This window comes from Lissotriton helveticus, chromosome 1_1 (genome assembly GCF_964261635.1).
Source record: "Lissotriton helveticus chromosome 1_1, aLisHel1.1, whole genome shotgun sequence".
NCBI classification, from domain to species: Eukaryota; Metazoa; Chordata; class Amphibia; order Caudata; family Salamandridae; genus Lissotriton; species Lissotriton helveticus.
Genome location: NC_136057.1, coordinates 59349448 through 59376542, shown reverse-complemented (window position 1 = coordinate 59376542; position 27095 = coordinate 59349448). Strand labels below are relative to the sequence as shown.

The following is a 27095-nucleotide window of genomic DNA, read 5'->3' as shown; positions in this document are numbered from 1 at the left end:
GCCCGTGTGTCCCTCCATGCGGCTCTAGAATGGGACATGTATGTTACGTGTGCTTGGTATTCATAAGTGTCTTGCGTCCCAGCAGGTCACTCAGTGATTTGGATACCTGGCACTATGTTTGATGTGACTGTACAGGTAAGGCCACCCAGATGACAGAAACAAATAAGCAAAACAAATAGATGAGCAAAGCCTTCATATATTTAACAGAAAAAAATAATGAACAGATGTAACTGTACTCAGTAAAATAGAAAGGATTTATTTCATATCAAATATAACAGTATTGTTTGTTTATCCCTCTTCAGTTGCGGAGCCTTGAGCAGGTCGTTGTCTTCTTAATAGTCCATGAACTGATGTTGAAACCTTCAACCTCTTGTTGTTGCTGTTATTAGATGTACTTTCCGCATGTGGAACCTTCTGGACTGCGCCCAGCCCACACGTGTTTCACCCCTATAACCTTGTATGTCTGAGGCTTCCACAGGGCTCTCAGAGTTATAAAGAGAGGTTGAGGTCCAGTTGTTAACATGAAGTGAACTGGGAACCAGAACCCAATCTGTCTAGGAAGATGAGAGTCTAGAGTCTTGGGTAGGAGGACACACCTTTGTTACCCCCAGTAGCACAGGGAGTCGGAATCTGCGGAGGAGCAATTGTCACTCATGACAGCGGGGATAAGGTGAAGGCTGAACTGGAAGACTGGTACTAGTTGGAGAGGACGTAGTGTGAACACAGAGAGCAGGGTGAGAGGAAGAATGAGGGGTTGGAAGGGGTTTGAATGTATAAAAGTCTCTTTGTGAAGGTTTACATGGGGCAGAAGCCCTTAGGGAACATGGATCTTGGAACTTCGGGACACCTGGTCTCAAGCATGCAGAGTTACAGGCGTAGTCGCATCAGCCCCTGTAGTGGATCAACCTGGCCATAATCTCTTGGAGTTTCTTCTTGGTGTGAAACCCCTTGCCCAGCTCTCCACATGGTTCACTGACAGAATATCGATGTAAAAAATATAAAAGTAAAAAATATTGATGAAAAAATATAGAATGCAAAAACATCGACTCCCTATACTTAAACAGGAAAGTATAAAAATGTCGAGAAAAAGATATAGTTGTACAAAATATCGATTTTTATACATATAAAATAATATAATATATATTAAATATGTTAAATATTAAAATTAATATAAAAAAGAAAGTAGATTTAATACAAATTTCAACAACTATAACAAATAAACATAATTAAAACACACATATGTAATAATTAATATATATTTACTTTTCAATTATTTTATAATTTTAAAATGATCTAAAAATGTACAAATATATATATCTATATATGTATAGGTAGTTAAAGTTAGGACCTATTATCCATAGGAAATCAGCAACCTTCTATTTGGAATTACTTTGGCGCCGGTTGATGAATCGAGAAATTTTCCAAACTTTTGGCCAACTCAGTTCGGCTCCTTTCCTGAAAGTTTGGGGGTGATTGGTCAAGTGGGGGCCAAGAAAAAAGGGGGTCCCAAAATGTGTTTTTCCCATGCAATTTCCCATAGGACCTTTAGCCGCAGGCACAGCCCAAACTGCAGAACGGAATTACACCAAATTTGGCAAAGAGGTAGTCCTTGATTCAGACTCATGCCTTTGCTTGTTTGGTGTAAATCAGTTCAGTAGTTTCTGAGACAATTACAGTTAAAACGTGTTAGACCTGACATCCTTGGCATGGGTCCCCCAACCACTTTGTTCGCCCTCTCACGTATGACCCCTTTCTTTTTGTGCTGGACTACGACGCGCTGCATACTGTACCCCCGCTAACCAGGGCCCCGGTGTGAGTGCTGCCTTTCAAAGTATAACCACGAACAGTGTATCTGACCCGGAATAAATGGTCAACATCAGGGGTATGTGAGATATTCTTGTTGAGGAATGTCGGTTAGAACCGGGGCATAGAAATGAGCCTGGGGGTATCTGGCGGCTGCCATATCAGAGAGGCGGGGTAGTCCTGGCAAGTGTCCTGCTTACAACAATGTCGGCCCCACTCCCCGCGGAGCGTCTGTCACCCCGGCCTCCCTCCTTCAAAGTACAAGGGTGCCATCTGGCCGAAAAGACTGACAACAGAGACCTGGGTTAAGGGAGACACTCAACCTGATCAAAGACTTCAAAGACTTTCTGGGATATAACTAGGGAACCGCTTTTAGGACACAACGAGCCCTGCTGACCCCATTGCGGCTCACAAATCGTACCTCATGTACGCAAAGCATCTCGCCATCCCGAGCCCTGCGGACCCTGTCACGGCTCGGACCTTGAGCATCGTACCCCTGTTACCTGAAGCTTTTCACCATCCAGAGCCCTTCTGACTGTGTCGCGGCTCGGACTTTGAGAATCGTACCTCCGGTACTTGAAGCCTTCCACCATCCCAAGCCCTGCTGACTGGGTCGCGGCTCAGACCTTGAGCATCGTACCCCTGATATCTGAAGCCTTTCACCATCCAGAGCCCTTCTGACTCTGTCGCAGCTCGGACTTTGAGAATCGTACCTCCAGTACTTGAAGCCTTCCACCATCCCGAGCCCTGCTGACTGTCGCAGCTCGGACCATGAGCATCGTACCCCTGGTACCTGAAAACTTTCACCATCCCGAGCCCTGCTGACTGTGTCGCGGCTCGGACTTTGAGAAACGTACCTCCGGTACATGACCCCTTCCACCATCCCGAGCCCTGATGACTGTGTCGCGGCTCGGACCTTGAACATCGTACCCCTGGTACCTGAAGCCTTTCACCATCCCGAGCCCTGCTGACTGTGTCGCGGCTCGGACTTTAAGAATCGTACCTCCGGTACTTGAAGCCTTCCACCGTCCCGAGCCCTGCTGACTGTGTCGCGGCTCGGACCTTGAGCATCGTACCCCTGGTACCTGAAGCATTTCACCATCCCGAGCCCTATTGACTCTGTCGCGGCTCGGACTTTGAGAATCGTACCTCCGGTACTTGAAGCCTTCCACCATCCTGAGCCCTGCTGACTGTGTCGCGGCTCAGACCTTGAGCATCGTACCTCTGGTACCAGAAGTATTTCACCATCCCGAGCTCTGCTGACTCTGTCGCGGCTCGGGCCTTGAGTATCGTACCTCCGGTACTTGGAGACTTTCACCATGCCGAGCCCTGCTGACTGTGTCATGGCTCGGACCTTGAGCATCGTACCTCTGGTACCTGAAGCATTTCACCATCCCGAACCCTGCTGACTCTGTCACGGCTCGGACCTTGAGAATCGTACCTCCGGTACTTGAAACCTTTCACCATCCCGAGCCCTGCTGACTGTGTCGCGGCTCGGACCTTGAGCATTGTACCTCTGGTACCTGAAGCATTTCACCATCCTGAACCCTGCTGACTCTGTCGCGGCTCGGGCCTTGAGAATCGTAACTCCGGTACTTGAAGCCTTTCACCAACCCGAGCCCTGCTGTCTGTGTCGCGCCTCGGACCTTGAGCATCGTACCTCTGGTACCTGAAGCATTTCACCATCCCAAGCCCTGCTGACTGTGAGAATCGTACCTCCTGTATGTAAAGCCTTTCACCATCCCGAGTCCTGCTGACTCTGTCGCGGCTCGGACCTTGAGAATCGTACCTCCTGTACGCACCGCATTTCCCCATCCCCAGCCCTGCTGACTTTGTCGCGGCTCGGGCCTTGAGAATCGTACCTCCTGTATGCAAAGCCTTTCACCATCCCGAGTCCTGCTAACTCTGTCGCGGCTCGGACCTTGAGAATCCTACCTCCTGTACGCACCGCATTTCACCATCCCGAGCCCTGCTGACTTCGTCGCGGCTCGGGCCTTGAGAATCGCACCCCTATCCCTGGATTGATAGTGACCGAGTCACCCTAGCTACACGAACCCCTCCCAAACTGACGTATTGTAGAAGTGTACTGTCATTGGGCCTTATGATAAATCAATATATAAAGGATACTGCACTTTATGGATGAGAGGCAACATACAATGGACAAATCATAAGTACATAATCAAAGCGACAAATTCTTCTTGTGTCGGTATCTTTCTTTTATTTCGATGTATTTTCAGTATGCACAGGAACAAACGAGACAACGCGTTTCGCCCAGACAATGGGCTTCTTCAGGGCTGTAATGGCATACAATATATGGGTATACATCAGTATGTTTCAAAAAGAGAGAAAAAGAAGGGGTCTAGAGATATCAGAGTTTGACTGTGAACAGGAAAAGACAGGGAAGAGAAGATGTGAGTACAGTTCGGTTTTGAGGGGTGTTCAGAATGTGAGGAAAGTAGAAGAGGTGGAGAGGTACGTGACTCAATGCAGCAGCCTCAGAATCTTAAGAAATGGTGCCTTGATAGGAAGGAGAGGTCAGAGATCCCCATAGGTGGTGCACAAGGAATGAAGACCGATGTGCATAGCTTGGGTAAGCATACTAAACCAAAAAAGAAGAAAAAAATGAAGGTAAGCAGCCCAAGTCTATCAGGCAAGTGCTAGTGGAACCTGCGAGTAAATCGGTGATAACGTTTGTAAGGTCAGTGCTGTAAACACCCATGCTGCCTACTAAGATGCCCAGCTAGTCGGTGCTAGTAGAGCTTACCAAGAATTGGGCAGATTAAATGATAATATCTGTTGCACAGTTAGGCGTGGTGTGTCAATTATCAGATCTGGAAAAATAAAATTAATCAGATATGCTAAGAACCAAATGTGAGTGGTTACAACATAACCCTAATGATAGAGAGGACATACCTGGTCTGTGATGGAGAATGTCCTAGGTAAGGGCAAACTCAATGAGAAAAGTTTAAGGAACCTGAAACAAAGCGGGAAATGTGTGAATAACTTATTAGATAGAAGCCAAATTAAGGCAAGCAAGAGGACGAATTGATATTAGCTAGAAGGTCAAACGTCAAATGTGTGTGCTACCGAAAGGTTACTGGTTTACGAAAAAGGGGGGGGAGGGATGGCGTTCTAAGGCTAGTGTGTCAAAAGTGAGATTTAGCGGGTGATAACCATTAAATCAATATATGTAAATAAGTATGTAGAATATGCTGTTTGTTCAATTTATCTGAGGCAAAATTGGCAAAAGAAACTGTAAGAATGTGACTTAGTTTAGTAGTGCTGTCATCTAGAACCCAGTTGCCTGCCCTATACGAATATAAAGGATACTATATTTTCATAGAAACCCGTGTGGTGTTCGTTTGTAGTGTGACAAGATATTACTGTATATGATCATAAATGCTTTACACTGGCCCTCGAGGTTCAGTCTGACTGCTTGGTGATACTTCTAAGGGGATAGCCCCCTATCCGAACTAGAGGAGGAGGCCCTGGCTGGGACAGAGGTAATCACCTCTGCCCCCCAGGACCTGCCCCATCTAACAAAACCATTTATATATCTATGAGCGCGGTGGATCCGCGAATTCTGCTCGCATTGTCTTCGTACCATAAGCGCACCCTCCCGATCACATGGTGAATGCTAATTGGCTGTTAAGTGGTTGTCAACATTCGAAACTAGAAACTGTTGGCAGCCATTTTATGCCTCGGTAGAAGCAATGCTGAAGAAGTCTGTGAAATACGTGTGCAAAACGCAAAAAGGTGGCAGGGTAGACACACCCTGATCCCCTAGGCTGGCTCAGAGGGTCCCACAAGGACCCCTAGGGCAAAAAAAATTTTTTTTTTTTAAATCGCGGGATGCACGTAGGATCTGCGCATTTCTCAGCCGAAAAAAAAACGGAAGCGCGGACTCCCGCGATTTAAAGGTTATTAGCCCCCGGGGGGGATAATCCCAGGGGCATTAAAAAAAAAATAGTGTGGGGGGGTCCAATCCCCCACACACTGCCCCGGAGACTGCCATCCCCGGGGCTCTAAGTTAATATATGCGGAGGGGCTCACGGGGCCCTCCCACAGCCCCGGACCGCCACTCCCCGGAGCTTGTTAAAAAGGGTGGGGGGGTCTTAGGACACACCCAGCCCCGGGCTTCAAAACATTGATTGAGGGGGGCTCTGAGGCCCCCTCAGCCTCGGGGACCCCCACCCCTGGGGCTTCTTTAATGTGAGGGAGGGGGGCCGCGTGGCCCCCCTCCTGGAGCCCAAGATGGCCCTGGGGACCGCCACCCCCCAGGGCTGAGTCCTGCAGTGTCCCGGGGTGCCCACCCCCGGGACACTGCCATTTGGAATGGCAGGGCGGGAGCCTCGTGGCTCCCAGCCTGTCATTGCAAACTGCTTTCCTATTTGGAAGAGAGAGCAGGACACCTGCTCTCTCTTCCAAAGAGGAAAGCAGATTACTTTCCTCAGGGGGAGCAGCATGTTAGCTGCTCTCCCTGACGAAAAGCAATGCCGGCTCCCGAGGGACTCAGGGAGCCGGCTGGGACCTTGAGGGCATTGGGGCTCCCAACACGGTCTCCAACGTATTAAATAAGCCCCGGGGGATGGGGTCCCCGGAGATAATAAAAATTACTGATAGGGACAAATTTTTTGTTACGGTAAGAATAGGAGTCGCGCACCCAGAGCGGCGCTCAGTGCAGCCCATAGTGGGCACGCGTTGGATGCACGGTGTCTAACCTGTAGGGTCCGCGACTCCAGTGCGTGTGGTGCACCACTTGTAAGTGTTGGCTGCACGACTCCAAGCCAAACGCAAGTAATATTTTTCAGATGCACATCAAGCTTATGTGTTTAGTTGTTAGGTGGCTCTAAAAATAGCCCTTGTGTTTATTGAGAGATTTTAGTACCTACAAGTAAGTACCGATGCAGAGCCTAAAGTTCAAGAGAAAGACTCTGTTCCCTTCATCTATAAAATGTACACCATCTCTCCTATAGATGCCCCGCATATTGAAACACAGATTGTTGTGGCATATGGACCCCATTCTATAGTCTCGGAGAAAAGCAGAAACAGATTTATTCACATGTTTCCTAGATTTCTCAATCTGTGGACGAAATTGATTGGACCAGTTTCATTTCTGCCTTTGGCATATGTTAGAATAGACAAAGACAGTTGGGGGGAAAGTGACATAAATTCTCCAAAGGTGTCCTTCATAAGCATTTCCAGACCTACCACAGTCAAAGTGCCTAGGTCATTGCCACCACAGTGCCCAATTATGAGGTCAGGGTGTTGGAGATGCAAAAGGGATTTCACCAATGGCATCAATTGGTTCCACTTTAACCCTCACTGTCCAATCCATTTAATGTCTACATTTGGTAAACCTAGGTCTTTGTGATTTCCTTTCAGTTCTGCATACCTTTGGCTCCAGAAAATATAGCGGTGTCCCACAATCCACACTCTAAGCATCTTGAAAGGAGGTCTGGGTGCACTCAGATGGTCTCTGTAAATGAAATGGCAGTTTCAAAACTAAGATTTTTCTAAAATGGTTGATAAGATGCAGTGTTAAAAAAAGAAAAGAAATGATTGGTTGTTTGACAACATTCTACACAGAAAAGTAGGGTGCATGTTTCTGTTTTTTAAAAGCCTGATTCTTATTGGTTAACAAAAACTGATAGAAAAGAACGTTAAATAAAATAAGCTGGTATATTGAAAAGTCAAGCAGACTTGCTGTTTTGATTAGCAACATTGTGTGATGAACTTTTAACCTGTGTGCTCAGTTAAGTGTTCCATGAAGTGTTTCTTTGGCAACAGGCAGAAGGCAGAATGGGGGTACGGTTAAAATGTATGTCATTTGGAAAGGATTGAAATGTCTAACCAATAGAAATATGTGTTTGGTTTTGAATTAATGTGGGAAGCAATGTGATTTGATGTGAAGGTGTATATGTGTTCAAAATGGGAGGTAAACTCTGCCTTTCTATGGTTCTGGTGAGAGGTGTTGAAAACAGATTCTGAATAAGAAATTCTGCTGTGTGACTGACATACTTCTTATTCTACAAAACAATTGGATAGGTGAGTTATTAATTTGTGAGGGAATGTATATGGTGCCTTTTGATTTTAATCAGAGTAATGTGTTTGTCCTGCAGGAAATACTTTTTTTTCTCTGGAATTTTATTGTGAGTGTGTGTGCATTTAGAAAGCGTTCTGAGATAAGCATTTGTTTATTTTATGTGTTTGCGCACAGATAACTATGCTGTTATAATGTTTTGGTAGAATTCGAAACCAGTTATTTTTTATGTATTTGCAAAATGAGTGAAGTTTCTACATTAATATGTAGTACGTATTCTACACTAAGAAATGTGTTTTGGTAAAATAGAAGGGATATTGTTGTTTGTCTAGAATAGCACGGTGAGTCTTGTGTGCATTTAGGAATCATTCCGATAGAAGCACTCTATAGTAATGTGTAGTAGAAAATGTTGTGCAATGTGTAGACTAGTAAATGTATTTTGGTAAGATGCAAGGAATAGAGTTGTTTGTGTAGAATCACACATTAAGTCTGTGCATTTAGGAATCACTCTGAGAGAAGCTTTTTTGTAGTTCATGTGTTTTCCGACATGTAATTGGTTAAAAATATATTGTGTTCTCACATTTTGGTAGAATTAGAAAATATTCAATGGTTATGTGTTTCCAAAATGAGTTTAGCATTAATAGTAAAATGCAGTTCTGAAATATATGAAATGCATGCTAAATGTTTTTGCAGACAAATAAGTACATGTAGTCTTGCAGTGACACTACCCCAGTATAATCTACCTCCAGCATGACCACCTACACTACCTATTCACTACTTTAGTACCCAAAATCTTAATTCTACCCCAGCACGACCTCCTACACTATCCAAACAGCACTTCATTTCCTAGAACACTACCCTACCACAACCCTTTAGACTACTCAAACTCCAGTGCACTACCTGAAACCCTAAAACGCTATTCCTAGCATGATCCCCTACGGTACATAAACACCACTACACTATGCTAGAACACTACCCCAGTATGACTCCCTATACTACTTAAACATCATTTTACTACTGTAAAGCTTAAATCTACCCTAAACTCTAAAACACTATACCAGCAGGACTCACTACACTATCCAAACACAATTGTACTACCTTAAACCTTAAATCTACCTCAGCACGACCTCCTATACTATCCAAACACTACTGCACTAACCTAAAACACTACCACAGCACAACCCTCTACACTACACAAAGACCAGTGCACTACTCTAAACTCTAAATGTACCCCTAGAACGACCCACTACACTACATAAACACCACTGTACTACCCTAAACACTAAAACACTACTCAGCATGACCCTTTACACTACTAAAACACTATTGCACTACCCCAAACTTTAAATCTACCCCAGCATGACCTCCTACACTAGCCAACTATGACTGTACTATCTTAGAACACTTCCCCAGCATGACCCTCTACACTACCCAAACAATACTAAACTACCCTGAACACTACCCCAGCACGACCCCATAACCTACACAAACACCACTGCAGTACCTTAAACCCTAAAACACTATCCCTATTATGTCCCCATACACTACATAAACACCACTGCACTACCCTAGAACAGTATGCCAACACGACCTCCTACCCTACTCAAACACCATTGCACTACCCCAGAATGACCCCCTACACTACACAAACACCACTGCACTACCTTAAACCCTAAAACACTATCCCTAGCATAACTCAGTACACTACATAAACACCACTGTACTCTCCTAGAAGAGTATCCCAGCATGACCCCCTACACTCTCCTAACATCATTGCAGTACCCTAATTCTTAAATCTATCCCAGCACGACCTCTTACACTACCTAAACACCAGTGTAGTATCTTAAACTCCTAGGGGCAGATGTTTCAAGGTTTTTTTTTGTCGCAAACGCTGCGATTCGCAAAATAGCAGCGTTTGTGACAAAAAAAACGGGAATTGGAATGTATCATGGAAAAAGCCTCGCAACATTAAGGAATCGCAAATTTTGTGATTCCTTAATATTGCGTAAGCATTTAAGAAATCGCAAATTGCGATTTCTTAAATGCTATGTATTAAGCATTTCAGAATTGCGAATTTAGGCTAAGAAATCGCAAATTACCACCAACTTGTAGTTGGTGGTAATTTGTGAATTCTTTTACAAATGCGCATTTTGCAATTTGTAAAGGTGCCATGTGACGCTCATACATGCCCTTGGGCATGTATGTGTGCCATATGTACACACATGTCAATTTCAGGGGTGCAGCAGGGTGTCCTTGAGACACCCCTGCACCCTTGAAATTATTCTCAATTTGCGATTAGCAAATTGCGAATTGCAAATTGAGAATCATTTCACATTCATTCCTATGGGCCTCCAGGCCCACAGAAATGAATGGGAAATTATTCCTTGATTGCGGTTAGCAATTTTCTAATCGCAATTAAGGAATTTTAAGAAATCGCTAAAAAATAGCGAATTTCTACATACATACCATTTTGCAATTCTCAAATAGCGATTCCTTAAAAATCGCTATTTGAGAATCACAAAAGGATATCTTGATACATATACCCCTAAAACACTACCCTAGCACGACCCCTACACTATTGAAACACTATTACACTACCCTAAATCTTAAATCTACTCCAGCATGACATCCTACACTACTGAAATACCACGGCACTACCCTAGAACAGTACCTCAGCACGACTCTCTACACTAGACAAACAACACTGCACTACTCTAAATTCTAAATCTGTACTGTTGCAAAACCATAGTGACTGTTTATGTACCATGTAGTAATGTATTTATTAAAGTAAAAGTGAACCAATTATGAATTCACTCAGTCTCTTTTTTTATAGTATTGTGATCATTTAGTAAATATGCTTGTACTCATACAGTGCTTCAGGTTTTAGTGTTATGGAGTGCTTCAAACTGCTACGCACTATGGGGCAGATTTATGTTGGGAATGTGCCACGTTTGCGTCACGCAACTGCGGCCTAAACGTGGCGCATCCCTACGACCCATTTACAACGTGACGCATCTAGGCAGATGCGTCACGTTGTAAAGCCCTGCGCCACTTGTGGGCGTTCCGGCGCAGGATGGGCTTTCCGGGGCAGGTGCGCCTCGCAAAAGTGGCTGAGTGAAATCTATAAGATTTCACTCAGTCACTTTCAGGACAATGCTGCGTCAAAACCCTGTGCCTGCTTGAAGCAGGCGTAGGTCTTGACGCAGCATTGTAAAGATGGGACACCCCCGATCCTTGCTGGAGCTGCGTCGCACTTGCGACGCAACTCCAGCAATGCGCCACCTTTACGGCACAGATGCGTCACGCATCTGTGCCGTTTTTGCCCCATGGTGCGCCGCATTGTAAATGCGGCGCACCATGGGTGGCGGAGCAGCGGCGCAAAATAACTGGCGCATCCCTGGGGATGCGCCAGTCATCATAAATCTGCCCCTATGTATGTAGTGCTCTTACAACCTTCACAGTTGTGCCTCAGGCCTACAATTTTATTGTCAGAATTTATATGAAAAGTGTTTGTATAGTAATACAAATGTATATTTTTTTTAAGTTGTTAATAATTACTTATTTATGTTTATTTTTTACAGATACTGTTTATCATCCTTAAAATAAAGTTATAATGCCGGAGAAACAAAGAAGAAGAGTAGGTCAGAAAAAGGATACTTATTTGAAAAAAACTCAACCACAGGTATTGAAAGACCAACATAACGTAGCTAAAAAGAGAAAATTTTCTGGTAAGACCACAAAATACTTCATACAAAATATTACTAGATTTAGAAAAAAAAATGCAAATATGGAAAGCTTTTGAAAATGTTCCAAGCATAAAAAAAGTGCAAGCAAGAGGAAAGAAAAAAAAGGCAATGAAAAAACAAAGGATACCGCTTAAAGTAAAAGAAGAGAAAATCAATATAAAGAATTGCGCAAAAACATTTTTTACAACAGAGTAGTCCGTAATTTACTAAAACATACAAAGAAATATAGAAAGAGAACACAATTTTATAAAAAGAAGAAGCATATCGAATCCTTTGTTGAAAAGGTTTTTGAAGTAAAGAGGAAACTCTTTATTTTAGTAATAAACAGAATTCGATCACTAGATAAACCAATCCACTTGATGAAGGGCAAAAGTAAGAGGAAAAGAGTAATTAACCGAATTAATTTTTGTGATATTTTTTTAGGGAATGGAAACACTTTTCAAGTTCTGAGCCTTTTTTTAATGAAGAAAGTTATTTACAGAGCAATCATTTGTTGCATGCAGTTGACACCACTGGTCGCGCTTATGAGGTTAATAATGGTTGTCCACTTGAGAAAGAGCAAATGGTTCCTAGAAATGCAGAAGAAGTGATAGCTGATTAAGTTCTAGGCAGACGCCCTAAAGCCCCAGTGTACACTTGAGATTGTAGTAGTATTTGTAGTGTACGACAAGAATCTATTGATAAATTACGCAATTTCTTACATGCATATTGTAAAAAAAGTGTTAAACAAAAGATGAAGCTGTTGAAAGGACTAGACCCTTGCAGAGTGAGAAAATATACTGGTTTGCATGGTCATTCTTTGGCTTGTCTTTCTAGGAAAGTATGTCAAAGTGTTTTTCACCATTTCAGGATGTTGGCAGTACATCATACTCAAATGCCGAAGTTAGTGAGAAGATTGTATTATGCAAAAAGTCAAGCACTAAAGTTAAATGAGTTGAACAGTGCTTTTTTGCATGGGTCAATATCAGAAGAAGGTTTGTGCTGATATTGAGTTTTGTTACTTTGGTCCTGAACAAGAGAGTGCAGAAACTGAGGGCCCGATTCACAGAATGAACTTAAGACTCAATCCTAAACTTACTACTATTTTGGTATTCACAGAATGCACTTACTACTTTTGGCATTCACAGAATGAACTTACTACTTTTGGTATTCACAGAAGGTAGGATTTTGTCTTAAGTTTGTCTTAAGACAAACTTAAGACAGACTTAAGACAGACTTAAGTTAGGATTTTGTCTTAAGTCTGTCTTAAGTCTGTCTTAAGACAAACTTAAGACAAAATCCTAACTTCTGTGAATACCAAAAGTAGTAAGTGCATTCTGTGAATACCAAAATAGTAGTACATTTAGGATTGAGTCTTAAGTTCATTCTGTGAATCGGGCCCTCTGACATTAATAGAAGAAAATGTTGTAGAGAATGTTGAAAAAAATTTGAAAATGAAAAATGAAATTACAAAGTTTAACATGATTTCAGGTGAAAGGCCAAATTATTCTTGTATTTGTTGTCGCTGAACTCACTTCAAGAATCAGACTAGGAGCGTTGATCTGTATTTAAAAAGTGAAAAAGAAAATAATGATACGTGGAAAGAATTTGCAACTTGTTTGTTGGTAGAAAATTGTTTTGATTTGGGTTCTGATCAACGTATTTGTAAATATTGTTATAACAAATTAGATGAAAATAAAATGCCCGCTAGAGCTGTTCATAATAATCTAGTGTTGGTTGCTATTTCTCCAGAATTGATCGATTTAAACATCTATGAGTCTATTCTTATTCAGTGTGTGCACCCGTTTCAGGCTATTGTTCGTATGGAGCCTAAAACAGGTAAATTACCTCCTACAGCTTTACAAAGAGGATTAAAAGGAAGAGTTGTGTATTTATCATTAGATTTCAAGAAAAATATTGAAATTATTGGTGTAGAGAGTGTAGAAAGTGAACCACTAGTTCTTCTTGTTAATGGTGTGCCGACTAAGAATAAGAAAATCTGGCAGGAGTTAGTGGATATTAGAAAAGTGCAAAAGGCTATATTGTATTTGATAAAAAACAATACATATGCATAAGAATATTTATATGGGAGAAGAAGAAGTAGTTTTAGCAGAAGATACTGAAACGTCAAGTGGACAAATTGAAAAAGTGGATATGTTAAGATGTGAAGAAATCTATGAACACTGCAGCGTGCATCCACTTCATTCAAAAGAAGTGATGGGGAACACTATTGATTTGTTCCAAATGAAAAAACCAAAAATAACTCCTATGAGTGATTGGGAAGAGAGCTTGGAAGCTCGTTTTCCACAGTTGTTCCCAACTGGAAAAGGAAGACGATATGATGAACATCCTGTGCAGATTCCAGCATCTGAATATCGAACAACAAGATTATATGCTGAAGATCCAAGATTTTGACAATGTATCTGTTATATTTATATGTTATGTGGTTCATCACTTTATTATTACTCACATGTTTCACTCATTAGAATGTTGCATCCTTATGATGCCTTAGATGGTTCTAAGATGATGTCATGCCTGTGGCATCAGTGAGCAGTTGGTCCAGCTGTGTCTGGCATGAAGATGTTCAGGTCTTCCTTTGAAGAATAAATCCACTTTGAAATATTACCAGATCCTCTTGGTTTATTTATCATAACAAATTTGGCGACGATACTTGACCAGACATATGCAAGAAAGGATTTAATAAGGAAGATAGATTATCCTGAACAAAAGGGAAGAAGAACCCAACTCGTTGAAGGAATTACTTGCTTGTTTAAAGGATACAACAACAAGTGCTTTGAGTTGAATTACTAATTCGCACAACAATCAGAACGGATGGACATAAATTAATAACTACAAAACTGGTAAGAGACGTCTATTTTAACAATTGTTTGGCTGCATTTACAACTTAAATTCTAGAAGATTTGCCGGATGAAAAGAGACTTGAAAATGTAATATTTGTCATAGCTTCATGTCAAAACAAAAGGAAAATACGAAAGGAAGCAAAATTGTTGTGGGATAGTTTATTTTTTATGAAAGAGTGACAAAGTAGAATTTAGAATTGTATTCTGGAATAAATCACCAAAATGGATATTGACTTATAAGTATCACAAACAACTGCATTTTAAAAAGAAAAGTGAAGATTTAATGGCATGTCAAAACGTACAGTGTGAGAGCGAACATGAACTATTGCAGAAAGGAAAAGGCCTTAAACTGAAAATTATCATGTAAGGTAAAAAGCATAAATATTGGCATGGATGTTATATGCTAAGAACTGTGAACTGTCTTTGTATGTTTAAGTACATATTGGTTGAAATATCAATATCCAGATAATCTCTGAGGAGCAAGGAGTTAATTCTGGCTAAACTGTACTTTCAAATATAAACATAGCACGAGCAGGGAAGCGTACAGGTGCAGTGAAGCACGAAGAGCAGCTCGAGCCTCATTCGAAAGTAAACACTCTGCGTGAGGGAGAGCTCTAGCCTTCATATTGAAATAAACACGGCGCAAGGTTTAAAGCGCAAAGAATATTTTGTCAAATACTTATTATCAGCCAGAAAAGATAAATGTTTATACAGCACGAGCTTTGAACTGCAGGGAAAGCTCGTAGCTGCTGTTTGTCTGTGAACTCGTGCCAGCTGAAAGAATTTAATTACAAGGCGAATATTAAAACAGAAAGAAAGCTCGAGTTGGAGCAGGTGTTTATAATAAAATACACAACCTGTGTTGAAGGAAGGGAAGACTCGTGTTTATTTCAAACACAGTAACTTAAAGTGCAGCATAAGTAGGGAGGTGGAAGAAAATTTATAAAAAAAAGCTGTGTGAGGAGCCTGGAATTAGGAAAGAAAAGGTTTTGCCTGAAGCCATCATACATTACAAATGTTATTTTGACAAGTTTGAAAAGCAGAGTAGAAGCCATTTAAGCATTTGAAAATAAATAATGAGCGAGCTGTCAGGCGCGAGGAAGAGCTTGTACAGCTGATGTCATTTCATTGTTTAAAAGTAAATCAAGCATGGACTGTGAAGCGTGAAGGAAATGTCGAACATGAGCAAGTTGCCAGGCGCGAGGAGGAGCTCGTGCAGTTGATTAAATTACAGTGTTTAGAACTTAATAAAAAGCGAGTGGCTAACCGTGGTGTGAATTTGAGCAGAAAATCTCAATAATAAATCAACCGCGAGGCATTGGCAGTTTGGATATTCAGCCTGTGCTATTTAAAAGAAACGTGAGAGGAAAGAAGTATTATTAGAACAAAGCCTCAGCTTTTAAGGAAAATATAGTTTTGTGAGTAAGGAGAGTGTGAGCAGTGGAGGAATAAAAAGCTCGCGTTCACAAAGCAGTTGCTGATGTTATATGACGAATTAGTTGACTGGAAGGAAAGTGCTTCACGCATTTTGAGGGATGCCAGTGAGAGAAGGTTACCTGCTTATTTGAATGATTATGTTTCTTGATTTTTTCTTTTGTTTATTTGTTATGTTTCAAGTTTTGATTAATACATGTTATTTTTATGTTTGTTGTGTTGATAAAGGGGGGATATGTGTTATATTTATATGTTATGTGGTTCATCACTTTGTTATTACTCACATGTTTCACTCATTAGAATGTTGCATCCTTATGATGCCTTAGATGGTTCTAAGATGATGTCATGCCTGTGGCATCAGTGAGCAGTTGATCCAGCTGTGTCTGGCATGAAGATGTTCAGGTCTTCCTTTGAAGAATAAATCCACTTTGAGATCTTACCAGATCCTTTTAGTTTATTTATCATAACAGTATCCCTTACATATTTCATCTTTTGTTTGAAAGTGACTTGTCTGGACTTTCATTTGCAGTGAATCATATTCTAAAAACTGTATTGCATCTGCAAAAGATTTTATGGATAAAGTGCACCAGAGAAATGATCATCTAGAATCTCAGCTCATTAATTTAATGGCATGTCAGCATAGGACTAATGAATATTGGTACCGTCGTCCTGGAGAACTGAAATGTATGCACCGGAATTTAGAAACTCCTACATGGTTCCTTACCCTAAGCTGTGTTGAGAACGCTTGGGATGATTTGCTAGAATTTCTTTGAGAGGCAAATTCTAATATAAAAAATATTGAATACAAGGCACCTGGAGAATTGTGCTCTTTGCATCCAGTTAATGTATGCAGGTATTTTAATCATAGATTTGAGGCGATGATGTCTTTTATCTGCAATAAAAAAAATCCTCCTCTTGGAGAAGTTGTGGATTTCATTTGGAGAAAGGAGTATCAAGCAAGAGGTGCTCCTCATATACACATGCTGTTATGGATTAAGGATGCTCCCAAATTTGGAACAGATGCAGATGATACTGTTTTGAGTTTTATTGAACAATATGCAACATGTGATGTACCCAAAAGCACAAAAGAAAACAACTTCAAAGCACAAGTGTTACGATTCCAAAGACACCGATGTGAAAATACTGTCGACGAAAGTACAAATTGAAGGATAAGTTCTACACCAAATTTCATTTTGCATTTCCACGTCCTGTAATGTCCAAAGGAAGAGTGAACAGTTTTATGTCATCTTTGCGACATACTATCACAAGAAAGTCTCCAAAAAATACCTACAACTTAAGAAGAAATGAAGAGTCAAAATACATAAATGACTACAACTCAGTCATTTTGTCCATCTGGAATGCTAACATGGATATTCAATATGTTGCAGACAATTTCATTGCTGTTGCTCGATATGTAACGTCGTATATTACAAAATCAGAAAAGACAGAATTGAAAGAAATGTGGGAAGAGATTTCTCACGAGAAGACTCTCAGTAAGAAATTATACAGTTTCAGTTTGAAGATGTTATCCCATCGAGGAATTGGAGCATATGAATGCTCAGATCGATTATCATCTGCAAGTCTATACTCCAAATCTAGAAGAATCTTTTATGTGAGTCTAGGTCTTGCAGCAATGCGAAATCGAGTACTGAAATCGGTACAAGAAATTGAATATTTAGCAGCAAAAGATCCAGAAAGTACAGATATTTTAAAAACGCATATGTTGGACACATATTACCCAAACAGAAGTCATCATCTTGAGAACATGTGTCTCTATGAAGTGCTGCAAAACTACAACCGGTGCATAAGGACAACCCATGGCCGTACCTTTTACCTGTACAAAGAATTGATCTTCGAATTTGAAATAGCTTTTCTTAAGAGCAATTTCAGTCAGTTGTAAAGAGTACCAACTGCATTTATTTTACAACTGGCTGCACTGGAGATGGCAGTTCTGTATATGGCCCAATATGAAGAAAGATTCATTGAGAATAACAACCTTTTTAAAGACAAAATACTGCAATGGCTGCAATATCTTGATGATATCTGGTTCCTGTGGCAGGGAAGCCAGATAGAATTGACATAGTTCCACGAGTGGCTTAATAACCGGCACAATGACATCAAGTTTTCAGTACAGGCAAGCAATACAAAAATGACTTTTTTGGATGTTGAAATCAGACCTGTGGATAACCAATTATGCACATCCCTGTACAAAAAAGAGACGGACAAAAGCACAATCTTACATTACACAAGTGCCCACCCTAAAAGTCTTAAAGAGAATCTCCCTTATGGGCAGTTATTAAGAATGAAGAGAAATTTTACGGATGTATCAGACTTTAATGGCCATGTAGCTGTCTTCTGTGATGAGATTGCCAAAAGAGGTTACCCGAAGAAACTATTGAAGCATGCTACAAAGGGATTAAGGTTCACACCTTGTTAGCACCGTCTACAAGTAAAAGAAAAGAGAGAACTTGAACAATTAGTCTGTGTGACAACTTTTGGTCCAGATACTAATAAAGTTAGGCAAATAATACTCACAAATTGGGACCTTCTTGAAAGCCTTGAATGTCCTTTCCCAAAGCCTCTATTTGCTATAAAAAAAAATCCCAGCATAGGCCAACAGCTAATACGTGCAGACACCACCATACCAAAACCAAAAAGTGATTTACTTTCGAAATGGAATCTGAAGCAGTAACAGGTCACCACAAATGTGGGACCTGTTTGGCATATAGTAACACCATTGAAGGCACTGAATTTCACCACAAAGGAGTTAGGTGGAAACACACTGAGTTTTGTAATTGCAAAACTAAAAGTGTAGTTTATGCAATAGCATGCACCTGGGATCAAATTTAAATAGGAAAAACAACTCAACAAGTGAATACAAGAATCACACAACATCAGTCGAGGATTAAAAAGCAGGTGATGACTGCCCAAATGGTCGAGCATTTTGTAACGAAAGCTCATGGTGAGAATGACTTTCTCTGGACTGACTTGGCAGTAATAAACACAGCTAAACAACATATTTACCCGGAAAGCCTGTTGCTGCAGAAAGAGGATTATTTAATCATGAAGTTCAATAGTACAGTGACGGGGTTGAATAGTATGAATGAACTTAATAAAACTTAAATTTCACTTTAAAGGTCATACTATTTAAATTGAAGTATTTAACATCGCACTGAAAGGCGCTCCATGTTTTTGCATTTAATGGGCTGAGCTACGGTATTAAAAACGAGTGGTTTTGTGAATATATCTTTAACCAGCAACTACGCCTCCCAGAGTGCAGTAGTCTGTACTGAGAGATGAGTTTGCACTATGATTGGACAGTCGATCTGACAACGCCCCCCTACTTTCAGGTTTTTGCTTGCCTTTCGCGGTAAACAAGTAATGGCGCTTTAGAGTGAGAAAGGCATTGCAGAGATGAAGGACACAACCTCTTGACTGCGGTAAGTGTAAGCTTCGTAAAATGTTATCTTGATAGACTCCACCAAAGCTTACCGCGCATACTAAAAAACGCGTATCTCCTTTTAGGAAACACGAGTTTCTCTGGGAGGCTGGAATCGATTTAAACAGCATGCCACTTGGGAAGACTGAGAGCTAAGGTAAACACCGGTCACAATGTATCCGCGAATAGATACAATGCGGGTGCAGGTTAAGAATGAAAGAGTAAACTTCCAGTTTTTTCCATAGTGCCGAAGAATTATCAACGTGATTTTTATGAAAAGCAAAGAGACTTGACTGCTTAATCACCATAACTCCAATTAGCAGGTACTGATTCTATACATTTTACCGATGTAACTAAAATGGTAGAATGTCGGTATTCCATCACATACATAGAGGGGCAGCACACCTTTATTTATCCAGTTTTAATTTTCCAATTTTAATTGTCACATTCCTTTTAATCCATTGCGTGCACACGTGACGTGCTCAGCCCATACTACACGTAATAATCTGAACAACATAACTGTGGGACACCTTTTTGTTCCACCTCGTGGCACAGCATTCTTTAATTGCATTTGCAGCCATATATTTCATTCTTCAATGTTTCATCTTTGTGCTCTTGCTTATAATCCTTAATCTTTTCCTCATTCATCCTTCTTTCCAACCTCAAACCAGGAAACGCAATTTTCCAAAATGTTCTCATGTTAATGTTGGGCCATCCGAACCTCTTGACAAAAACACGTACTGATGCCAAGATCCATTTAAAAAGCAGTTTATTTTAACCCAATGCATTTCAGGCCTCTTAGGGCCTTTCTTCAGGGGTAACTGAAAGTACAAAATAAATCCATTAACATTCCATCCACCTGTGGTGAAACCACAGTACTGTGGTTTCACCACAGGTGGATGGAATGTTAATGGATTTATTTTGTACTTTCAGTTACCCCTGAAGAAAGGCCCTAAGAGGCCTGAAATGCATTGGGTTAAAATAAACTGCTTTTTAAATGGATCTTGGCATCAGTATGTGTTTTTGTCAAGAGGTTCGGATGGCCCAACATTAACATGAGAAAATTTTGGAAAATTGCGTTTCCTGGTTTGAGGTTGGAAAGAAGGATGAATGAGGAAAAGATTAAGGATTATAAGCAAGAGCACAAAGATGAAACATTGAAGAATGAAATATATGGCTGCAAATGCAATTAAAGAATGCTGTGCCACGAGGTGGAATAAAAAGGTGTCCCACAGTTATGTTGTTCAGAATGTCGGTATTCCCCATATAAGCAACACCTTTTTATTAATTGCAGCATTCGGCGAGCCTAAAAGACGCACACACTTGTAGCCTGGACCTAGAAAACTGCAGTAAGGTAGGCAACCATTAAGATGAGAATACGAGTGACATTGTAAATACACGCCAGAAACTCAATAAAATATCCCTTTCACTGTTTCAGCAAAGATGTGAACAGAAGAAGCTCGGATTACCTTTGATCCGACATTTACACTCGTGTGAAGGTCCTGATCACACTATTTCAGGTACTTTAAAAATATGAAGCATATAAAGCATAACTCATGTGATAACTTAATAGGGAGTGAGACGACACTAAAAATGTTTTTTTATTTTTTTATTTTACAACTTCTTTTTTTTTAGATCAAAAAGAAAAAAGCCCTGATGAGAGTTCTGTGAAGAACTTAACAGAATTCGAAACGCGTCGGCATATGGTTTAATTCCACACCAAACTAAGGGATAAAACACCCTTCATGCCCATAATATATTGTCCATTGTAGTTGCTAAATGAAAACACTCTGTGGACATTCATGAATAGGGCTATATGATAAAGTCGTTGTTTCATTGTTTCATTATAGTCTATTTGTCCTTCAAAACGTGTCTGTTACAAAATTGTCTATTTAAAATATTGTGTGAGGTTGTTTAAAATCTATTATATATATTTTTTTCAATCGCGTAAATATTGTACTAGTTTTTTCATGTGTGATAATATTGTATGATATGTTTTTGTAATATGAAAACTGCAGGATATTGCTTTCATTTCCATATGTGATTGAAAATTTAAAAAACTCAAAAGAATAAGTAAAAAGGTTTGAATAAAGGAACCAGGATAAACCAGGAGGGGGTGGGGGTAAGGGTGTGTGAGGGTGTGTGGGTGAGAGGGTGTGAGTGTGAGTGAGGGTGGGTGAGGGTGAGGGTGTGAGGGGGAGGAGGTGTGAGGATGAGGGTGTGTGAGGGTGAGGAGGGTTAGGATGAGGGTGTGAGGGTGAGTGAGGGTATGTGAGGGTGTATGAGGGTGAGTGAGGGTGAGTGAGGGTGTGTGAGCATGTGTGAGGGTGAGAGGGTGTGAGGGTGTGTGAGGGTGGGAGTGTGAGGGGGTGTGAGGGTGAGGGTGTGAGGGTGTGTGAGGATGTGTGAGGGTGAGGGTGTGAGGGTGAGAGGGTGTGAGGGTGCATGAGTGTGTGTGAGGGTGTGTGAGGGTGAGGGTGTGAGGGTGTGAGGGTGTGAGGGTGTGTGAGGGTGAGAGAGTGAGGGTGTGAGGGTTCAGTGATGGTGTGTGAGGGTGAGAGGTTTTGAGGGTGTGTGAGGGTGAGGAGGTGTGAGGGGGAGAGTGTGTGAGGGTCCAAAGTAAATGGTGGCAGGGCAGACATCATGAGACAGAGAGAAACACAAATGTAAAGATAACAGTGTGAGGGTGTGAGGGAGGGTTAGGGGATGTGAGGGTGAGGGGATGTGATGGGGTGTGAGGGTGTGTGAAGGTGTGTGAGGGTGTGTGAGGGTGAGAGGGTTGTGAGGGGGTGAGGGTGAGTGAGGGTGCGTGAGGGTGGGGGGTGAGGGTGAGTGAGGGTGAGGGGGTGTGTGAGGGTGAGGGGGTGTGAGGGTTAGGGTGAGTAAGGGTGGGTGAGGGTGCGGGTGTGAGGGTGTGTGAGGGTGAGAGGGTGTGAGGGTGTGTGAGGGTGAGGAGGTGTGAGGGTAAGGGTGGGTGAGGGGGTGAGGGTGAGTGTGTGAGGGTGAGTGAGGGTGTGTGAGGGTGTGGGGCATGAGGGTTTGTGAGGCTGAGGGTGTGAGGGTGAGGGGGTGTGAGGGCGAGGGTGTGAGGGTGAGTGAGTGTGTGTGAGGGTGTGTGAGGGTGAGGGCGTGAGGGTGAATGAGGGTGTGTGAGGGTGTGTGAGGGTGAGAGGGTGTGTGAGGGTGAGGAGGTGTGAGGGTGTGTGAGGGTGAGGGTGTGAGGGTGAGGGTGTGAGGGTGAGTGAGGGTATGTGAGGGTGAGTGTGTGAGGGCAAGGGTGTGAGGGTGAGTGAGGGTGTGTGAGGGTGAGGGTGTGAGGGTGAGTGAGGGTGAGTGAGGGTGTGTGAGGGTGTGTGAGGGTGGGAGGGTTTGAGGGTCTGTGAAGGTGAGGGTGTGAGGGTGAGGGTGTGTGAGGGTGAGGGTGAGGGGGTGAGCGTGAGTGAAGGTGAGAGGGTGTGAGAGGGGGAGGGTGTGAGTGAGGGTGAGAGGGTGTGATGGTGTGTGATTGTGAGTTGGTGAGAGGGTGAGGGTGTGTGAGAGTGAGGGGCTGAGGGTGAATGGGGATGTGTGAGGATGTCTGAGGGTGAGGGTGTGAGGGTGTGTGAGGGTCCGAAGTAAATGGTGGCTGGGCAGACATCATAAGACAGAGAGAAACACAAATGTTAAGATAACGGTGTGAGGGAGGGTGAGGGGATGTGAGGGTGAGGGGATGTGAGGGTGAGGGTGTGTGAGGGTGAGGGTGTGTGAGGGTGAGGGGGTGAGGATGAGGGTGTGTGAGGGTGTGAGGGTGAGGGGATGTGAGGGTGAGTGAGGGTGTGTGAGGGTGGGTGAGTGTGAGGGTATGAGGGTGAGTTAGGGTGTGTGAGGGTGAGGTTGAGGGTGTGAGTGAGGGTGTGTGAGGTTGTGTGAGGGTAAGAGGGTGTGAGGTTGTGTGAGGGTGTGTGAGGGTGAGGATGTGTGAGGGTGTGTGAGGGTGAGGGTGTGTGAGGGTGAGGGGGTGAGGATGAGGGTGTGTGAGGGTGTGAGGGTGAGGGGATGTGAGGGTGAGTGAGGGTGTGTGAGGGTGGGTGAGTGTGAGGGTGTGAGGGTGAGTGAGGGTGTGTGAGGGTGAGGGTGTGAGTGAGGGTGTCTGAGGCTGTGTGAGGATGAGAGGGTGTGAGGTTGTGTGAGGGTGAGAAGGTGAGAGGTGAGGGTATGTGAGGGTCCAAAGTAAATGGTGGTAGGCAGACATCATAAGACAGAGAGAAACACAAATGTTAAGTCAACAGTACTCGAAGGGGTTGTGAGAAGGTGGAAATGTGATTAAAGGAGAAAGGATGAATAGTTAAGTAGGAAAGAGGCCAGAAAGGAGACACACAGTTGTGGAGTGTGTGGCGGAAACAGGGAAAAGCAGAAAAGAATAAAGATGGATCCAAGAGGGTGCAAGTAGGGTCACATGCGGGAGAAGGAGAACTCGTTAGGAGAGTGTGATGAGGTTGATACTAGAGAGAACAAACAAAAGGACACGAGTGTGCAGAAAAAAGAGCGTTAATTAGACATGAGCACAGGCATAACAGGAGGAAGAGCAAGCGGTTAGTATGGGAAAGCCTGCAAGAGAGAGCACACAAAAAATGATAAGACGTAGAGTGAGCAATGGGATGTTACAGAATAAATAGAATAAGGGCAGTGCGTGGGGTATGATTCGAATAAAACAAGGACTGGGCGAGAAGGGAGGGGGAATGCCAGCAGGAAGGGAGGGGTGACAAATGGTGAGCATTCTGGCATTGCACTGAGGGGGGCGGGGGAGAGGCTTCCTTTGAAGTCTGATGGGGGGGTCGGGGAGCGGCTTTCTTTGAAGTCTGATGCAGAGGCATGGTGTGGGATGTGGCTGGCATTGTGCACGCACCTGTCTCGCATGAACTGTACTGAATACGCAGTTTGGGGATACTTTTCGGAAGCCTTACTATAATCTCACCGAACAATTCTTACGCATTGGTTCAGCGAGACCTAAAAAAAAGGCAATATCTGACCCCCCCCATGGGGGCAGATAGCCAATAACATTTCCCCCAAATGTGAAGGACCCTTGCCCAAGGGGCCACTCCCCACACGTTATTCCCTAGTGGTCCAGTGGGCTCGTTAAAAAAAGAGGCAAAATCTACCCTGGGGTCTAGTGGGCATCCCTGCTACATGATTGCACAATCGTGCAGCAGGAATGCACAAACGAGGCATCAGGGCAAAGGAAAACCCTTTCCTTTCCCCTGATGCCTTTTTTGTTTAAATGGCCGCCCACCCCACCAGGAGAAACTCACCTCTTCTCCGTGCGACACGCGGGAAGCAAATGGCTGCCAGCGCGCATAGTCATTGATGACATGAGAGGGGGGTGGGGGAGGCAGGGGAAGGGCTTTCCCCGGTGGGGGCACGTAAATGGGCGGCCCACAGGGGGGCACCAGTGCTACCCCGTGGGTGGGTGCTAGGACGGCTGAGAGCCATCCGACGCCCACGCCCACGTGACGTCGCATGGCTCCCAGCCGTCCGACGCACGGAAGGGGAGCTCACATTATCAGGATGATAGCCACATACTTCCACTACACACCACATAAACCCACTCTTCTCTATAAGACATAAATATTTACATTTACAACGCCAATAGCTCAAACTCTGCGCGTGAGACATGAGCGTGCACCAGGGACCGTGTATAAAAACTATCATTAGTGTGTGCTTTGCAGCATGAGGCAGGAGCGTGCACCAGGATCCGTGCATGAAAACCAGCATTAGAGTGTGCTGTGCATCGTAAGGCATGAGCGTGCACCAGGATCCGTATGCGAAAACCAGCAGTGTGAAAAACTAGCATTAGAGTTTGCTGTGCAACGTGAAGCATGAGCATGCACCAGGATCCGTGAGCGAAAACCAGCAGTATGGAAAACCAGCTTCAGAGTTTGTTGTGCAGCGATCATCAGGACCCGTGCATTAAAACCATCCCTGTGGTAAACCATCATTAGTGTGTGCTGTGCAACATGAGACACAAGCGTGCACCAGGACTCGTGCGCTACAACCAGCCATGTGGGAAACCAGCATTAGAATATGCTGTGAAGTGTGAGACACAAGCAGGCACCAGGATCCATGTATGAAAGTGAGCATCAAAATGTGTGGAGTGCCACGTGAGACACGAGCGTGCACCAGGATAAATGCATGAAAAATACCCCTGTGGAAAACCAGCACTAGAGTGTGCTGTGCAGCATGAGACATGAGCATGCACCAGAATCTGTGCATGAAAACCAAACATGTGGAAAAGTAGCATTAGACTGTGCTGTGCAGCATGCAACACAAGCGTGCACCAGCATTTGTGTAGGAAAACCTGCCCTGCTATGAGGAAAACCAGCACTAGAGTGTGCTGTGCAGCAAGTGACATGAGCATGAACCAGAATTCCTGTACGAAAACCTGCCACGTAGGAAGCCAGCACCAGAATGTGTGCCATGAGCCACCAGCATGCACCAGGGTCTGTGTACGAACAAAGGCAGTAAGGGAACTAGTCCCAGAATGTGTGCTGTGCAGCCTGAGATACGAGCGTGCACCAGTGTCGGCGTACGAAAACTAGCAATGTGAGAAACGAACATTAGAATGTGTGCCACCAGTGTGTACCAGGAGCCATGTATGACAAGCATTTGCAATGCGATGGGTGTCGCATTTACGAGAGTTTCAGCTATTGGCATTGTAAATGAAAATGCCTTTTATTTATATGTTTTACTAATTAACACATAAATAAAAGGGGCTACTCTTTTGACTACAGCGGGTCCGGAAAAGCAGTTCCCTTTGCGTTACCAGCGGACCTCTTCAGCAACTCGCCCTTCTGACCAGCGGGAGCATCTCTTCATTTTGGAACTCGACCTGTGGGGGCAGAATATCCTGTGAGGAACTGTGTCTGCGTGTGGGCTGCGATTGGCGTGGGCAGGGACTCGATCTCCCAGGAGTCCCTGCACGACCAACACCACCTGGTCCAGCTTTCCTTGCCGGCCCCGCCCACAGGACCCCGTGTGCCCTATTTACAGGATCTTCCCTCCCGCTGCGCGGGAGTGTCCCGGGTGAAGCCCTGGACAAGGTAGGGACCGTCTTAGGCCGTCCGGGGCCGGCAGGGGCTGGGCTGGGCCACCCCCCTAACCTGTACTGCTTAATATTTGTGTAGAGTACTGTTTTCCCCGATAACTCTTGACAATTATTTTGGTGGCAGTTGCCAATGACAACTCGATCTGGCAAGGGGAAGGGGGCAGGGGGTGGTTCTGCCATAGGCACGATGGATCAGTTTCTTACCAGAGCAGTCTCGTCTATTGACAAAGAGATTGCCATTACTGAACACCGTCTCTCTCACGAACTATTCAATCAGAAGCGCTCTTCCTTAGGCCCCACTGCCTTGGTAGTATCTCCTGTACAGCTACTCGGCGACCTACCTGTTGAAGGCTCTCCTGTTCTAGATTTGGCTAGAATAGGAGCTATTAGAGCCAGCCTCGATAGGCTTAATGCTCTTAACTGTAGTATATATCCTTCCACACAGCCTTCAATGGGGGTCAATTATTGCTCTTTACCAGGGGACCTAGCAATTGTAAGCACTCCCGTTTCTCCTGAGGAAAACCCGATCCAGCTAGAGGTAGAGCCCATTAGCGGACCTAGAACTGTATCCACCAAGCGGAAAAGAGACGCATTTCATTCAAGGGCTGATTACTTAAATCCCTCCAAGAAGTTTATGGGCAAACGCCCTAAAGCACGTGTTAAATTCATAGGGGAGGGGAGTCTGGAAATCACCAAACCATCGTTTCCC

The 27095-nt window shown here is 43.4% G+C and overlaps 1 protein-coding gene across 1 annotated transcript in view; it reads left to right on the top strand.

Moving 5' to 3' along the window:
• LOC144823427 (lysozyme g-like) overlaps positions 1 to 27095 on the top strand; it is a 249141-nt gene that overhangs the window by 145140 nt on the left and 76906 nt on the right. The window lies entirely within an intron of this gene.